Below are 19,601 nucleotides of genomic sequence, written 5' to 3' on the forward strand. Positions count from 1 at the left end.
CACTTATTTTTATAGTTTTTTAGGAGAAACTTATTTTCAGGCTTGCATTTAGAAATCAATTCCGATTTTTCGTTTAATAAACATTCTTGGTTTGCATGTGTAATAATTTCAAATTTTTGGCATAGTACGCCTTTTTTGGAAATATTGTTATATGCAGGTACTGTTTTAAAGATGGACCAATTCAGTATAAAATCATCAACATTTTTTTCTTTTAATTCCCATATGTGTTTTGACAGCATGGTGTCTTAAAAAAAGCAGCACGGTGTCTTAAAAAAAGTGGTTTTAAAAATTTTGAACCAGAGATAATTTTTAGTAGCACAAAGTCTTCACTGACTATATATTTTTAAAATATATTTTTGCAAAATTAGCTGCTTCATGTTTTACTTCCTCCTCTGACTTTTTTTAGTAGTTTCATAGAAAGCTAAATGTTTCAGAAATCTGTTTTGCGGCGCTAAAACGAACTGTAAGTCCTCCAATAACATTATCCAATATGACATAAAAAATTTGTTTTCGGAATCGAGATTTCAAGGAAGATTCGCCTGCGTCACTCATTTTACTCACATTTTTATCGTGGAATTGTTTTCTGCCATCGTTCTTAGACAATTTTATATCAAGGCTAGATGCAATAAGTCTAGCTTCATTCCATATTGCTTTCCAACTGTCACGAATAGCTACCAATTTTGAAAGTAAGCTTTTTATATTTGAAACTTCCATATCTAAAATTGCGTTACTGGCTTGGATGACTTTGTTACAAATGTCAATAGGAATAAATATTCTGTGCTACACAACTGACATTATGATGCAGGTAAAGGTACTAATATAAAAAATTGTTCCACGAATCTTGTTTCTAGTTTTTGGAGTAAGATTTAGCTGGAGCAAGTCTTCCAAAGCCAGCTTTACCCCTGGAAGGTGAGCTACAAATGGTTTGACACTCTCTATTTGATCTGATCACCTGGTGCCAGATGGCATATCTTGCAACAGGTGATCAGATTGAATGGTAAACTACCATGTAATTTACTAGCATATTTATAAAATTGTCAGGGGCGCATTATGCCTTAGAGTGGCTTATGCCTTAGAATGGCACAATGCCTTAGAATGATCAAAAAAAAGTAAAAACTCAACTAATTTTGAAAAACATTGTAAATAAACATGTTATATACTAAAATAATATTTTTTGGTGAAAAAGAATTCAAATTTATTGATAAATTTTTTTTTATAAACAGCTTTGACACGTACGATGCGCGTATTTACGTTTATGCGCGCAAAATAAAAGACATTAAAGAATATGTAACAAGGTATTAAAGAATTTATATTTTCAGAACTACAATTTCAGTCCTAACGTTCTTTATCTTACCTCTAAGACTCGTACAGCTTCTAAATTTCGAGTTTTTCTGGAACCACTAACACAAAAATCTACATTTTACCTCCAACAACTTCTTCACTAAAATTGCAAATAACCATTACTTTTTTTAATCAATTAACAATCTGAACAAACCATTCATAATACATCGTTCTGCTATTTATGGACATAAATCCATAAAATATGGTTTAGCAACCGTGGCGCAGTGGTTAGAGTTCTGGCTCAGAACCTAGAGATCAGAGGTTCGACGCCAACTCCAGTCCAGCAAGCGACATTGGTACGGAAGGAGGCGTGAACTTCCTATTAAAATCTCTCCCGCGGTGCTCTGTGATAAGAACGTAAGGTCTTCTGGGAGTACCTAAAATAACTACAAAAAAAACAAAAAAACGATCGATCAAATATCAAAATATAAAATTTTTGAATAAACTTTCCTTTGACCTAAAATCTCTCCAGTCATACTATTTTTAAAAGTAACTTATTCAACTCCTTCCTTAATAATTTATGGTAATATATCCAAAAATTTGTGTATAAATATTCTATTGCCGCTGTTATTAATTATTATTATAATAGTAGTATTTATTGTTATTATTTTCAGCATGGTTTCTACTTAAGATTAGTACATGCACTATTTGTCCATATATCTATAAATGCCTTAAAAATAATTTGAATTGAATCTTCAAACCATAACAATTATTTTGATACATGACTCTATTGGGTATTTGTATAACAATGGTTTTTAAAGGATGTTGATGCATAGAAAAAAAAAACTGTATTACAGGAAAAAAACACGGTATTTTTTATTACTTTTTAAAAATAAGTTGAAATGTGAATTAAACAAAGTTGTGCAATTTTGTGCAGTTGGACTTTTTATATACATTGCTTTTGCTTAGAGTAAAGACCAAAAAAGTTGGAAATACTTTGGAGTTATTTGTGAATTTTTTAATAGCTAACTTTAAAAGTAAAAGTTTATTAAAAAAACTTAATATTCTTTATAGCTTTTAATATGCCTTTAACAATGATTTTATGTATACAAATAAAAATATTTTTTAGCATAATTTCTAAAACAAAATTTTTTTAATAAATAAGAAAGGATCCCCTAACATTATCTTATTACCCTAATATCGCTATACCTTATATAGTATTTTAAAATCCCTAATGGTATTTTAGAAGATAATTTTAATTAAAAGTCAGGAGTTTTCAATGCATACACTTTCATAAACTTTTTGCTTTGCTATACCTTTCAAAACCCAAATTTTTATATTGCGATGTCAACTACAAAAATCAAAGCCAATTCTTGGTATAATTAAATTCAAGGCCTAAACTTTATTGCTAGTTTTTAATTAGTAAAATAAGAATATAACAAATAAACTTAATGCATTAAAGAATCCGTAGGAAAAAAGTAAATAAATTATCAAATTTATTTAATGCTAAAATAAAAAAAAACAATGTTATCAATTCAAAATGTCTTATTTATGATAAACAATAAGATATTTTTATTTTGTAACGACGATTTATAAGCCCAGTCATATTTTAATTTCAAAACCTAAATGAGTATCTAAATATGAAATATTTGTCTGATTATAGAAGGGAAATTAGCTTTAAGACAACTGAAGTATATCTCAGTCGGATTAAATTGCGGTGAGTCGAGGCAAGAAATAAACAGAAATACTTAATTGGCCGACGATCAAATAAACAGTTATCCAATACTAGTACAGAATGGGAGTTGGTTTAGAATTACGGTCTAAAATTATTGGTTATAAAATCACAAAAAAGATTGCCATTTTAGGCACCATGTTAAAGCTTAGAATACCATTAACAATTATAGCGGCCATAAGACTTACATTCTTTCCACGATTTGCAGGCAATGTAACAAAACATTTTGTATTCTTTATGGAATACCCATATTGCTTAGAAGTATATAAGTTAAAGCCTATTTCTAGAAACACAAAGTTATTGTCAGGAATCAAACAATCCTACAAAAACTTTGTCTTAAATCAGTAATTTGCAGTGAATTCTTTTGGTACTACTGTCGTTTCCTAGTGAACTCCCCCAGTGGGCACGGTACGTTTTTAAAACGTTTTTTAGACGTTTTTATAAGGTTTAAACCTAATAAAAACGTCCAAAGAACGTTTTAAAAACGTACTGTGCCCACTGGGCCATCAACTTCAAATATTTAGATAACGTTGCTAAAGATACATTAATTTCCTTTTAACGAGAATGTTTCTCAATGATGCTAAAGCATGAGATGGATCATACTCAATTTGCAATCAAATTTATCATTAAGTTTCTTGTCATAAGTGCTGCACCCTCCTTTTTCTACCGATCCGATTTCATCATCATTAAGTCTTTTACTGATTTTATCAGAAATAAAACGAGTTGCAGAAATTGATGTTTCAACTTCTTCCGCAATTTCTTTTAACTTCATTTCTTTAAGATTTGACTTTATTACGGTTCTTACAATATCCTATGTAATAATTGTTTTCTTTTTTCTTTCATTTTCCATGGATTTATCGATTATAACAACAAAAGTAAAGCTTAAATATTATAATTTGCAGTAATTAATATACAGTGCAATTAGGTCTTAAGACGTGGTTGCACGTGTATCGCCTTTATAAAGTTTATCTGAATAAAAAAAGCATTTAGCTAATATGGATGAAGTAACTTTTCTATTGTTCATTGAACTTAATATTAACTCAAAATAATAAAGAACATTCCCCATTATACATCTAGGTATTAAAAAGTTATTAAAATTATAAAGAACATTTTATCCTAATATCCATATATCACCAAAATATATTTATGATTATAAAAAAAAGTTGAAAGTTTCTGTTACTTAATCACCTTATGAGGCATAGTGATATCTGATGTTATTTTAACAATCAAAACTTGAAAAGACCAAAACTTAAAAAGAACAGAAATTATTATTCACCATATTATCTCTAGATATTTTATATATATATAGAAAAATATAAAATTATAAATAAATATAAAACTTCTATTTCAAACGTAAAAGTATGATTTAATAGACTCAGCTTTTAAAGCTAATTAAAACATGCCGAATGACAAATATGACTACAAACTAATGCCTTTTTTTATTTTTATAGTTTTCATTACTGTAAATAATGTTCATAAATTCCAAAATTTTATGGAATGATTCTGAAATTAAACTAATTAAATGTTTGATATTTTCTTGAAAAATATTTTATATTTCGCATAAACGTTGTAAACTAGACCGCATTTTGTAACAAGATAACAATCTTGTCACAAAATGCGGTCTTGAAAGTAAACAGTTTTTTGTTTATAAATTAAATCATTTTTTTGCAACCATGGGATTTTGGATTTTATCACTTTTTTGCTTTGGAACTATGATTGATTGTAATTTGATGAAACAAATTCTTAGGTATTGATCCTAATTCAGTTTTGATTTACGGGTATTAACCACTTAGCAACACAACAAAAAACCTTAATAAATTCTATTATGACTGCCAAGAAACTTTTGTTTGCATTATGATTTAAATAACGACTTAAATTTGAGTTTATTTTAAAAATGAGCCTTTTGAACAATTCGCAATAAACAATTAACTACATTCTTTAAACGAGTAGATTGCCTTAGGATCAAGGAAGGTATTTTTTGCTTTAATTTGTTATACATTGTTAATAACTTTTATTTCAACAAGAAGTCAACGTTGTTTCAATTTAAATAAACTTAAAACCTTGAAATGATACCAAGTTGATGTTGATTTGACTTTGAGCGTTTGGGTAAATAAATAGGTATACTCATTAACCTGATAAGTTTTACGTTTACACATAAACTCGAGTATTTACACAATTTTAAAGAAGTTTTTTTTATATTTATTTACCTTCTTAAGATTGTTCAATTTATTTTTTTAAAGTTGTTACCTGTCTTAAACTTAAACTTTTTAACTACATAAAATGAACCTTGAACTCCAAATAGAACCTAAGTGCAAAGCGCACTTTTCCTGCATAAGTCGATGAGTACACATATACTCACATATATCTTAGACAGCAAGGGTATAGTGGTCCCGCACTAGTCCTGCGTAGGCTTACGCGCTGGACTGACTGCAGCTGCCGACGTTGGTGAGGCTCCGTTTTGCTTTACGGATTTTTTTTGGCAAAACAGCGGCTAGCCACTACAGGACAAGAGCTGGCAGATCAACGGCTAACCATAACTATAGTTATTGAAATTTCTGTTTGTGATAGCAGTCACGAACAGAATGCTTTTAATTAATCTATTAATTGTCATTTTCAAAGGAAATAAAATATTCTTTGCTTTTAATGTATGATCTAGATTTTATCGCTTACATACAAAATAGTTGTATGCTATCAGTCAATCAAGTCAATCGACTAATATTAGCCGACTAACTTTTTAGTTAACCAAAACTTAGTCGACTTTTTTTTTAGTCTAACTACGATTAGTTGACTAACTTTTTAGTTAACTAAAATTAGTCGGCTAACTTTTATTCTTAGTCGATTAACTTTTTAGTTCAACTAAAGTTAGTCGACTAAATGAAATTATTAGACCAATTTTTTAGTTAACTAAAAATATGTTAATTTTATGATAAAATTAGTTTATATTATATGATTATAGTTAATTATACTAATATATAATATATATAAATAATATATAATATATTCAAATAATATTTATTTAAATAATATGGAATATATTTGAATAATATGTAATATATTTAAATAATATATTATATATTTAAATAATCTATAATATAATATAATTAATATATAATATAATTAATTGGGATTCATGATATTATTTCAAATAGAATTTTTATACATACTTGTTAATACATAATCATTTTACCGAATTCGGTATTTTTTGGAGATTTTAAGAAAAATTTCCGTTGAATATTTGGCACCGAAAACTAAGAAAAATAAAAAGTTTATTAATACTTTTATTTTTGTGGTATTTTTCGAAAAAATACCGAAAAAATTTTTCAAAAAATACTGCAAAAATTTTTGGAAAAATACAGCAAAGTATCAATGAACCTTTTTTTTTTCTCTTAGTTTTTGGTGCCAAAAATTTAACTTTGCAGAAATTTTTCTTAAAATCTCCAAAAATTGAAAATGGCAAAACACAAATATCTTTAGAATTAAATAAGCTACAGAGGTGGTTGAAACCAATTTTAAAATGAAATATCTTAAGGAATGCAATACATAAAAAAGTTATTTAAGTTTGCTATAAATATTGCCTCTACTCCATAATAATATGACTGTTACGCAAAAATAGTTTTTATAAATCTGGTTATGCGTTTTATGTGAAGTGGTTAAATCGCCAAGTATTTATTCATTTGCCTTAACAAATTGGTGTAAGTTATTTACAGGTAGGGGGCTGTCTATTAATTACGTCAACAGTTTTTTAGCAATTTTACCTTCCCTTTCCCCTTGTTAAGTCCTAGTCAAACTTTCAGAGACCTCACCTCCCCCACCCCCTCAATAAAACTACGTCAACACTCCATGGCTCCTTCCTTCTTAAATGAATCAATTTCGATGATAGTGTTAAATACTTATCATAATTTATGTACAGTGCAGAGTCACATTCCGTGAATATGGCAATCCTTTCCACTTTAACTTTAGACCTAGTCCGTTTTCACAGTGAAAGTCAATTTTTTATAATATAGTTTCGTATAACAAAAATGCATTTATCAAATTGCATAAAGCAGGGGTCGGCAAACTTTTGAGACGGAAGAGTCAAAAGTAAAAAAAACAAAAAATTTCAGTTTTTAAAGAGCTTTCAACAACTTTATTTAAATATTGTACTAATATTTGTGCATAGAGCTAAAGAGCCGCATCTTGACTTCGAAAATACCATACGAAGCTTGCTAGCCGCAAGTTGTTGACTAGTTGTTGAAGTCGGATCTAGGATTCAGACTATTGTAATTGTAATGAAAAAAATAACAGAAACAATAACTATTGTTATTGTATTAACTTTTTTAGAAACAATAACAATACTTAACCATGAGCGAGACTAGGTTTTTTCAAACCGAGACGAGACCGAGACGAGAAGTTAGTACTTCTCGTGAGACCGAGAATGAAACAAGACGAGACGAGAAATTTAACAAATTTTTTTTTTTAATTATTAGTTCTATTTCTATTTTATTTATTGAATTTTACTTGTCTTTGTTGCAAACTTTATATAGCTCTATAAAAGTGAGTTTGATCTGACCTGTACTTCTTTTACTGCTGGGGATAGACATGATCAATTACTACCATTTCTTCCATTTAGTCATTTGCTTTTACATTAGGCATCTACCCAATTGTTTTGATACTTACTCAACTAACACTTACTGTAATATAACTTTGTCTTTTGTTTCCCTGAGGCTTTTATGGCAGTTTGTGTTTCATAAAGTAACTGGACTTTTGGATCTAGTTGCAAAGCTATACAAGAACTTTGTTACATAAATCAAGAACAATATTAATTTGGTATTCTAAACTGCCTCATTTTTCAAAAATGACCCTCTTCAAAATTTACTGGTACGGTCAGATAGGTAATGAACAATCTGAAAATGTAGACAATTTTTTTGCAAAACAAAAGTAGTTTACATTTTTAGACAATCTAATCGATAATTACCCAGGTCGATAGTTCTCTGATTCCATAATGCTGTAATTTATTACACATTAGCGGTTAATTATATTAAAAAAAATTCTTTTCATGCGCTTTATGTAGTTAATCAATTAGTTTAGACGTCATCATCCGGTGAAACATTTAATATCAGTTTAGACAAAATTATAAAGAAATCAAAAATTTCACTTCAGAAAGTAAATAATTATTTAATTACATGCATATGATAAATTATATATTTATATGATTTTGAATGAATATAATTAATGTTAATTCTAAATAAATTATTACTTAAACAGTTATATTATTGAATTCAAAATAAATAAAATTTATATATGAAAATGGTTGCTAGAAACGGGTGCCATGATCGCCTCTGAACTTAATATTTATTAAGTATACGTAATATATATACTTCTTTGGCTTTCCTGGCTTTACTTCACTTCTCAAAATAAATAAAATTTATATATACAAATGACTGCTAAAAACGAGCGTCACGGGCACCTCTGAATTTTCTAGTGTCCAAATAGTAAAAAATGCGCGGAAAAAGAATCTAAATACTTTAAAATACAATAGCTACCGTAAAAACCCCTAGTTCCGGATGTAACCTAATTTCGGATGGTTTTAGTAAAAAGTTTCATAACTCCCTTAATTTAATAATTTTATGAATAATTTTTTTTAATTAATAAACGTCTTTACCAGACAAATCGAAAAATAAAAAAAAAAAATTATATAAACTAATGCAATCATGAAAGATTTCAATTTGAAATCTCTCATAACTAAAAAAACAAAAAAAAGGAAAAAAATAACTTTGACTTGCAACAAAAAAATTAAAAAAGTAAAAACACTATTTTGTGCAGAAATTTATGCTGATTATTTTAGCCAAAAAAAAATTAAATTACCTTTTGAAATAATTGAAAAAAATGAAAAACAAATTTGCTACCAGCCAAAAAAAAAAGACACCTAATTCCGGATAGAAGTAATTATTATTTTATGTACCTATAAAAAATAATAAACAAATTAGCCAGCAGCAATAAACAAATACACTTTTGAGTCCCGGATACAGTTAATTACAATTGGCTATTTTATTTTTTATCACTTTCATGCACATAATATAATATATTATGTTCATGAAAGTAATAAAAAATAAAATAGCCACCGGGGAAAAAATAATTTACACTAATCCAGATACAGCTATTTTTTTTAGCATCCATAAAGTTAACGCATTTGTGTTAATTGTATTACTGTATTAAAGAATATGGATAATTTTAAACAAAAAGAAGAGCGAGAGAGTCGAATCCAGCTTGCTATTCAAGCTATTACTGAAAAAAAAAAAATGTCATACGTACAAGCTGCTTTAATGTGGCAAAATCTACACTTTTTGACAGAACAAAAGGATCATCTAATAATCGAAGAGCGCCAAAAAAGATGAGCAACATTACTGAAGCTATTATTGTTGATTTATTAAATTTTATGAGTGATATAGGCTTCGGCTTGAATAGAAGAGGCGTGTTTATTGTTGTTGAAAACTATTTAAAAGAATCAAACCAACCTAGTCTATTCAAAGACGGCAGACCGACTAGAAAATAGTACTCCGGTTTCATGAATAAATATCGCAAAGAAATTTGCACAAGAAAAGTAAGCGGTATGCAAACTATTAGAGCTGTGGCCACACAACCAGCTATAATTGACAATTGGTTTGAGCAATTAGCAGTAGCATATAATGAACATAATTTAGGCGATAAGCCGTTTCAAATATTTAACTGTGATGAGTCTAGTTTGCAATTTGATCAAGGCAAAGTCAAAATTATTTGTAGAAAAGGAACAAAAAACCCTAAAAAGCTTGTACTATCGAATGAAAAGCAAATGACGACAATCTTGACTTGTTGTGACGCATTCGGTAATTATTTATCTCATCAAATAATTTATAAAGGCAAACATGTTATGAAAGACTGTTGCAAAGGCGGTGCCCAGAATGTTTATTATAACAGTAGTAGTTCAAGCTGGATGGAATCCGAACATTTTTGTCGTGGTTTAAAACAGTTTTTTTGCCTCACGCAAACAAACTTTCAGGATTTAAAGTTCTAATACTTGATGGCCATGCTTCACATATGAGCTTAGAGTTGAAAAAAAAAGTTTTAGAAAATTCTATTTAACTTTGGCGTTTGCCGGCTCATACGAGCCATTTTTTACAGCCACTAGATGTTTATTTTATTTACACTTTGCCGATAAAAAAAAATTTACAGTCGTAACTATAAAAAAATAATTACATGACCGGGGCTAGAAGAAGACAAATTTAGTCTTATCATTAAGCCCCAAAAAATGCGTCATTACTAGACAAAATATAGTTTGACAATAAAATATAGTTTCAATGTATATATCTCTGATATATATTATAAAAGAAAATTTAAATATATCGCATATCGTTTAAAATTTATAGTTTTTCAAAAAATAAGATATAACAATTGCTTTGTAAAATAAAAGAAACAAAATTTATTAAAATATTAAATGACAAAAATAGCATTTAAGAATTGGTTTGAAAAATAAGAAGATATGATTTTATATAAAAACATTTTATTGGTAGAGCATTTTATAGTTTAACTTATTTAATTATATTTATAATAGTTTTCATTGCCAATTAAGTAAAAGCAAATAAACAGTATAAAATAAAAGTAAAAGATTAATAAATAACGCAAAAATAAAAAATATATTTCTCAAAAAGAAGATTATCATTTAAAATGATAAAAATATATGTACAATTATTGATTAATTATGTATTAATAATCTAAAGTAATTAATTAATTAACTATTAATTATTGATTTCTAATATAAAGAAGTTTTATTAGAAAAAATTTAATTCATTTTCAGTTAACAAAAGTAATTGCTTAAGTTTTGTTTTGAATTGGTTTAGAGAATAATTAGTTTTCATTTCATTATTTAATATTATGTTCCACAACTTTGGTCCTCGGTTTAAAATAGAGAATTTAGTAGCGGAATAATAAGTTTTGGATTGAATGTAGTTGTATTTTGAAAATCTAGTAGGGTATATGTGATTTATTTTTTCAAAAATTGAATAAAATAAGATTGGTAATATATTTTTATCAAGTTTGAACATGAAAATAAGAACTTGATAGAGGTTTAGTTTGTATACATTTAGGATATTGAGTTCATTAAATAGTGTTTGTGTGTGTGAGAAGCGATCTACGTTTGAAATTATCCTTATAGCCTGTTTTTGTTTGCTAAGCAATTTTTTTATTTTCGTCGCGTTAGTGCTACACCAAGCAATGTTCGCATAACTTAAGTAGCAATGAATAAAAGAAAAGTAAATGTTTTTTAAACAAGATCGATGTTATAACTGCTTTGCTTTGTACATTATGCCTAAATTTTTTGATATTTTATCTTCAACTACACCTATATGTTCCCCCCAGGTTACATTTTCGTCTAGAAACACGCCTAAAAACTTTATTGATTGCTCTCTCTTTATTAATTGATTGTCAATAAAAAGGTCCGGAAGTACTAAGGGAATATCTGATTTTTTATGTAGGCGATGGAATAAAGTGAATTTTGTTTTAGTAATATTTAAAGATAACTTGTTTGATTTAAACCATAGGATTAGTTTGTCTAGTTCTTGGTTTAATGTTTGGAATAATATATTGATATCTTTATTGGCATAAAACAAGCTGGTATCATCTGCAAATAAAATTGTATTTAAAATGTTAGAAAATTTGTTTAAATCGTTTATATAAACAAGAAATAGAAGTGGCCCTAAAATTGATCCTTGAGGAACACCACATGTAATTGTCTCATAATTAGTTTTTCCTTCATCATAAACTATATACTGCTTCCTATTAGTCAAATAACTCTCGAACCAGGAAAAGTTAGTATTTTTTATACCATAACTTTTGAGTTTCGATAGAAGGATTTGATGATATCTGTATCGAAAGCTTAACTTAAATCGATAAAAAGACCAAGGGTATACTTGCCTTCATCAAACGATTTAAATATGTCCTGAACAAGGTGAATGATTGCATGATCGGTGGAATGGCCAGATTTGAATCCAAATTGTTTATGGTAAAGAATATTATTTACATTTAAAAAAGAATAAAGCCTATTATACATAACTCGCTCTAATGTTGGCGTTTTTAAAACAGTAAAAGGCGCATGGAAGAGAATTGTCAAAAGTTATTTGACTAAAAATCACTTTCAAAGCCTGACTAATCGACATTTTCCGGCCATGTCTAAGGATCTCATCCAAAATGGTGGGTTTAAACCTGAAAATGCACGGAGTGGTTTAAAAAATACTGGTATATTTTCACTCAATCGTTCGCAAATTTCTTCTAAAAAAACTTCCATTGGTGCTGTGTTTCAAGCTGTCGAAAACAACAATATTGAAAATTTATTTGATTCTTCAACAGATTTAGTCCATTAGTTATGGGAAATGCTACCAATACACCTAACACACCGTCAAGAATGTCAAATCGTGAATTTTTGCTTAAAAGCATTGCTACTTTGAATAATGCTGTTCAACAAGTGGGCAAAAATATAAACAAATCAGTGTTAAATATGCTTTGGCTGAACTTTCGGCTTCGGCCGAAATTTCAGCCAAAACCGAAATCGAAATTTCTGCTTCAACAGTTTTTTTACTTTTCCTGTTTCGGCCGAAATTTCGGTTCAAACCGCAACCGAAATGAACCGAAACTTTTATAAGATTTTTTTAAGTTTTAATATAGAGTGAGATCATGACGATTTCCTAATTGTAATCGTTTATTAGTAAATCAATTTTTAATTATAACAATTGTAAAAATTTTAATTAAAATCACGTAACATAATAGTTTTAAGTTACTATTCTCAAATCATTCTTAAAATGATTTAACATTTAAGTGAAGCAACCCAAACCAATAGTTTCATCAAAAGTTTCTCAGTGCTAAATTTTACAATGGAAAATAATTGATAAAAAACTGGTTTATTGAATCATTTTACCGTGACAGTTGGTAATTTCAAATACGGAACTTATAATTTGAAAATATCTCGTGGATCGCACAATCCAAAACTTCAATCACTTAGCGGACTTTCATCACATTTAATAAGTGGTTTACTCTAAAAAATCTCCTAACTGAAAAAGCAATACAACTACCGGCAGTCCTATAAATCTCAAAAATTGATTCAAAGTTTAAAGAAGGACTGAAATTTCTTGTGCGACCGTGGCGCAGTGGTTAGAGTGCTTGCCTTGAAAGCAGGAGATCCAGGCTCGAAACGAGCTTTGGATATATTTTTGCGTCACGGTAATGAAGGAGGCGTAAACTTCCTGGTTAAATGCACTTCCGCGGTGCTCTGTTACAAGACCTATAGGTCTTCTTGGGGCACATAAATAACAAAAAAAAAAAAATAGTTTTATAGGTTTATATTAGAAAGCAACATTAAAAGCAAAGTTTGGTTTGCCAAAAGTAGCAAAGAGATTCCTTAGACCTCCACCAACATCTACCAAAGTTAAAAGGTTGTTTTTAACTGCTGGAGAAATTTTTTCAAATAAAAGAAACAGACTTTTGCCAGAAAACATGAAAAAAATGTATTTCGCATAGAAAATACTTCAATTATTACCTTAAATTATTGAAATGTCTTGACATGTCATAGTTTTTATCAAACTATGTTACATGGTGATTGCTTACATATATGTAAAATAGTTTTTTTGCTTCAGTTCGGTGATCATAAAAGGTTCAGGGATTTTAAACATTCATTTCCAAATTTCGGCCGAAATTTCGGTTTCGGTTTCGGCTACGGCTCTACTGAACCGAAATTTTGGTACTTTCGGTTTCGGCTCAAATTTTGGTTTCGGTCGATCACTAAATACAATAGCTATAGAACTTCAATGTATTGTTAGAAAAAAAGCAATGCATTAGTTATTGTAACAGTTTTTAATCACAGCAATACAATAACAATAAATGATGTTTTAATTACATCTCTGGTATTACAATACCATATTACTGTATTGTAATGTGATATTGTATTTAATTTTTACAATTACAATAGTCCGAACCCTAGTCTGATCTTTTTAAAGCACAACACGGTTTTTAAATAGTAAGAATATAGACCGGGTGAATAAAAATGAGCAATTGCTTTTACTTAGTAGTTGGTCAGCTTTACGTGAATAAAAACTTGAGCAATTTTTTTTCACTTTTTATTCACGTAAAGCTGAACAATTACTGAGTAAATTGCTTAACTTTACGTGAATAAAAATTTAAGCAAAACTCCTTAGTTTTTATTCACGTATAGCTGATCGATTACTGAGTAAAAGCAATCGCTCATTTTTATTCACCCGGCCTTATAATTAGCTTTATTGAAATACTGAAGATTGGGTGGGTGTCTAAAACAGGGCTGCAAACGTTGCCTAATTTTTCTTTTTTTAACTAATTAATTTAAAAAAAAAACATTAACGACGTCAACTTGTCTTGACTTCTTCCCCTCCCTCTTGTCAACAAAATCAAAAAAATACAGACCCCCTCCTTCCTAATTTGTATACGTAATTAATGGACAGCCCTCAGTATTTGGAGAAAAGGTTTTTTAATTTTTAACTGAAGTGAGTTATAAGTTATAAAAAACATTTGTGTGAAATCAATTCATAAAAAACAGATGGTTCCATACTTTTTAAAAATGTGTTTTGTACGGAGCTATTTTTGGATTTCCTTTATATTACACCCCTATTCATTTTTTTAATGTAATAATTCCTAAATTATTTAATTTTACAATCGTAAAATTGCAGGTATTTACAGTGATGACAATTAGATTGTATAAATTTGAAATTTAAAGTTTTTTATTATATTTATATTATTTAATTGATAATATACGTTGTTAAAACTATACTTGTTGTGTTTTTTAAAATAATATTAACTAATTATGTATTCGATATAAAACACCAGCTGTTTTTGACTGAGTTATTCTGCTAAAAAACCGATTGTTATTAAGTTCAGAAAAAAATAATTGGGGGAAATACTAGGAACAAATAAAACATCTTTATTACAATAGATTGTCACAAATTATACTTTAAAATTTTTCAAATTTAAATGAGTTTTAACGAATTTCTCTTATTGATTTAATTGTCACAATTTTATTATGTTCATTAAACTTGTCAACACAACAGAAATGGTTTTCTGCTTTATGCTAGATAAAAGGATCTTCTAAACTATATCTATAAACTTATTATAAGAAATTGAGTTATTAAATTATGTCAAACAATAATACGCTTTCTCCTGATGAACACCCCATTTCAATATCCGATTTAAAAAAAAGATTTGCAAAAAGGAAGAAATTAGAAGGACAAAACCCTTTAAATCATAGTGATAGCAAAACCAGTTTAAATTTTTCATCCGGTCAAAAAGAAATTAAAATTGAAACACAGTCCATTGAAGAAGCAACTAAAACTGCATACGAATAATACTCAATTGAAGAGGAAACATCTAAATGGGTATGCAACGAATGTAATAGTAACAGATATAAAAGGTACTTAAGTAAAACATCAAAAAGTATACTAGGTTACCATCTTGAACATGATCACAAAATAATAACGCTGAATAAGAAACGAAACACGAGTAGCTTGTCTCAAGAAAATAGCGATAAAATTGATAGAAGTCTTTTAATATTCATTATTGGTTGTTGTCTCCTATTTATGTTGGTAGTAAGTAATGCCTTTAAAGAATTTGTTTTTTGTTTAAATCCAAAGTACAATGTGCTTACCCGAAAAAAGTTAAGATCTCTTTTAACTGATTTATATAAAAAAAAAGTTGAACTTGAATTTGAATTTAAAGTTAAAACTATTGTCAATTAAATTTTTATCTATTACTAATAATTGGTGGACGTCCAGTCAAAACTATACTTACATATCAGCAACTGTACATTTCATTTTTGACAACCAATTTCATCAGTTTTGTTTTTTTATATATCTTATTAGTTGTCATGATGCAGATATTTTGAAAAAGGTTTTGCTGAAAATCCTACAAAAATTCAAAGAGATGATAAATGAGTGTAGTATCCGACGTAGTATACGTGCGCAACTGTCTAAATTCATTAAAAAGTTAGTTTAAACGTTCAAGCAATAAGATGCATGGGACATGTTTTGCAATAAGTAGTAAAACATGTCATAGATTCAGTTGAAGAAAGTGAAAGTGTTAGTTCGTCTAAATTCTTTTTTATTGCAAATACATTAACCAAGTGCAAAAAATTGTTACATCTTTCAATCATTCTACTCAACTTAATGATTTATTAGAAGAAAGTCAAATGCGACAAGGTGTTAAAAGAAATCACCTCCTTCATTTGATTCAAAATATGAAAACTCGTTGGCGCGAAACGTGGAGTGTTTCTAATGACAGAAAGAATACTCAAACTTCACTCCTACGTAAAAGATATATTTAATTCAAAACAGCAATACAAAAAAATGGGAAAATATTTGCTCGATGAAAATGAATGTTAACTTAACTGAAACGGAGATGAAGATGGTTGTTAACTTAAAAGAAAAGGTAAGTGCATTAGCAAGCTTCAATCAAGTAAATGTTTTACTTTTAATTGATACTTATGCAACATGTTCTTTATTTATTCCAAGTATAAAGTACCTTGAGAAGCAACTTGATGCGAAAAAAGTGAAACCCCTCCATTAACTATGCTATTAAAATTGTATTTGTTTGAATCTTTACAAACGTACAAAGATTCATAGGAATTAGAGAATAATTTGTTTTTTACTATGCGCCACAGTTTTGAATCAAAATTATCAAAGTTTTTGATCCTTTGGAAAGCATGAGAAAAAAATATTTAAAATTCGTGAAGGAATTTTTGTCAGATTTTTATCTAACAAAAAAATTTGTGAAAAAGTTTCAGTTAAAAAGGTGACAATCGAATCAAAAAGATTTAAGTTATCATTTAACGATGAAAATGATGATTTTGAAAATGATAGTGATAAAAATGTAAGTTTAAATTTAAAAAAAGGAAATCAATAATTATATAAAATTGTCAGTGCATGAGCAAAATGTTTTACACTTTTGACATCAAAATTAACGTGTGTTTCGAAAGGGGTCGAAATAAAAGGGACACGGGGAAGGAAGGTTTGTCAGAAAAAGACATCACTATATAGTTTTCTTTTTTTAGTTCTTTTTTAATTTTAATAACACAGAAAAATATAAACCTTTTATGAAGTTATCTTTAAAGAGTAGAGTTAAAGCGGGTAGAGTGAAATAGAGGATAGAATGAAATAGTTATGATAATCTCTATCCATTTTTTCAAAATTAAATTTGCTACTTCCGGTAAAAATTTATGAGTTAAAAATGGGAACGGTTAAGTATGGGGTGGAATGAAATACGAAACTCATTCGCTTGGTAAGTAGGGCTTTTACTAAATAATTATGTCTAAAATGACCAATAAATTTTTATAAGTTCTTCGTTCAACTTTTAAATTGATTACACAAGTAATTGGCGGTTGTTCAAACACAATTGCCTTATGCAATACATTATTTTTATATTAAAAAAAAACATCTGTACAAAAATAAATGCTTAAGTGGTCCAGACGATGCCGTATACGCAATATCTTCGTCCGGATGGATGAAAGATAAACAATTCGTGCAGTGGCGCACCAGCCTGTACGTTCCCGCCATTAAAAAATTCGTGTTTAATAGTTTAGTCAATTTGTTAAAAATTTATCAATCAAATAATTATTTAAGTAAATAAATCGAACTTTGATTATCCAATTATTGGTACTCATCTTTTAGTCGTAGATGAACAATTGGCAAATATTACCTATTGGGTTGTATTCATTTGTATCGAAAACGGTGTTTATTGCCACGTCAAAAAAGTTTGGCGCAAGTTACTTCAAAAGTTTTATGCAGAGACAAAGTTTAGCAATTTGCCAAAAGAATGTTTTAGTAAACTGCAAGCAAAACTTCTTTGCTTTGGTGAAGTTTTTACAAATAGTCTCTGGATTTCAAAATATTGGTTTGTTTCTGCTCGACATCAAGAAAATCGATTAATCTAAATTAAAAATTGCTAAAACGTTTGAAAAATTTCATCTCAACTTGAGATTTTGTCATCTCAACCACAGAATTTATGTCAGTTCCACCACCGCAAGCACCACTGGTACACCATCTCAGCCTATGTCTTCTGAATCTAAACCATTAACTTCTAGCATCAGCATACATTGTATAGCTCCAGCTTCAAAGTCAAATCCACTGCCAACTCACCTTCAACCAACCTTCAATATAACTATAAGAAGTTGAAAAACAATTGTAATTGACCCAATTGCTTTCCGCAGCTTTGGAGCAAATGTTTTGCATCCAACACATAGACTTAAAAAAACTGAAAAAATGTAAACATGCCAAGATCCGGTGAGAATTTCTCAATAAATACAAAATATTCAAAAGATTGAAAGATACTGACAGCAAAAAAGCAGCAAAGCGAGCTAGGAAACAACGTATACTTGACTTTAATGATGAGCTGCAGATAAATCAACAACAGCGACTCTAACAACATCAGCAACAAACCAAGTCATCCAGCAACAAACCAAGTCATCCAGCAACAAACCAAGTCATTTTTTTGAGCAAAGCTTCAGCTTTGCTCAAAAAAACCAACTCAAAATAGTGAATGGTATCAGTGCGAAAACTCAGAATGCAAGGTTTGTTTTTGTCAAACATGTATTCCAAAGTGATAAATGAAAAGCACCGAGTTTTATTGCATTAAAAAGTACAGCACAAGTGACAACTTAACTCAACCTTTAGAATCTCTGAAAGACTCAACATCATCACATAAATAAAAATATTTTCTTTATTAATTGGTGGTTTTTTACTTTTTATTATTGGTTGTTTTTTATCTGTATTTTGATTTAAGTATTCTGTTAATTACAACTTTCATTTTCTCATCTTACATTTAATGTCTATGTCATAAGATGGATAAAAACAGTCTTTTAAATTTGTCACAATGTCTAATAGTAACGCTTATCCGACACAAAAAAAGCCAATTGTCAAAAAGAAGTTCATAAAATATGGAATGAGATCAAAAAAAGTTTTTTTTTAAAATTAGGTTTAGATTCTATGACATTCTTTTTAAGGGGTAGTGTAAAAAAAAATTAAAAACCGGTGACAAAAGAGGGGGAGGGGTCAACATTTGCCTAAAAAATGGCGACGCAATAGTAACAACAAAAGGTTTTTGGGCCATCTTCCAACAACCTTTTGTTGTTCCATTGCGTCACCATTTTTAAAATGAAAAATAAAAATAAAGCTCTGCCAAAAAAACTTTAAATGGACTGTGAATCACTTCATGATAAAGCACTAATAGCTGAAGAATTTAACAGTTTCTTTATTAATATTAGCTCTAATTTAACACAAAGTATTCCTTTAACTTCTTCAACATTTGATTCTTATCTAACAAATTCTAATTAAAAAAATGAATGAGTCAAAGCTAGATATACGTGATTTGCGGACTGCATTACTAAGCTTAAAAAGTAACATAAGTGCAGGATCGGATAAATTTAGCGTTAATATATTAAAATTAGTTTATGATATAATTGACTCATCTTTGTTTCATATCTTCAATCAGTCACTTCAATCTGGAAAAGTTCAGGATAATTTAAAAGTTGCTAGAATAACTCCAGTATTTAAGTCCGGAGATGAGTCGGAAC

The 19,601-nt window shown here is 28.8% G+C and overlaps 1 protein-coding gene across 2 annotated transcripts in view; it reads left to right on the forward strand.

The window, feature by feature from the left end:
• The first annotated feature begins 4,667 nt into the window (after positions 1-4,667).
• Positions 4,668-19,601, forward strand: part of LOC124819331 (uncharacterized) — a 33,576-nt gene continuing 18,642 nt past the window's right edge. Inside the window, exon 1 of one of the 2 annotated variants that reach the window (XM_065818351.1) lies at positions 4,668-4,984. The gene's annotated coding sequence lies outside the window, so the exon portion shown is untranslated. Of the gene's footprint in view, positions 5,132-19,601 lie in introns of both variants that reach the window. The other variant, XM_065818352.1, reaches the window with a different exon arrangement.

Source organism: Hydra vulgaris, chromosome 14 (assembly GCF_038396675.1).
Source record: "Hydra vulgaris chromosome 14, alternate assembly HydraT2T_AEP".
NCBI classification, from domain to species: Eukaryota; Metazoa; Cnidaria; class Hydrozoa; order Anthoathecata; family Hydridae; genus Hydra; species Hydra vulgaris.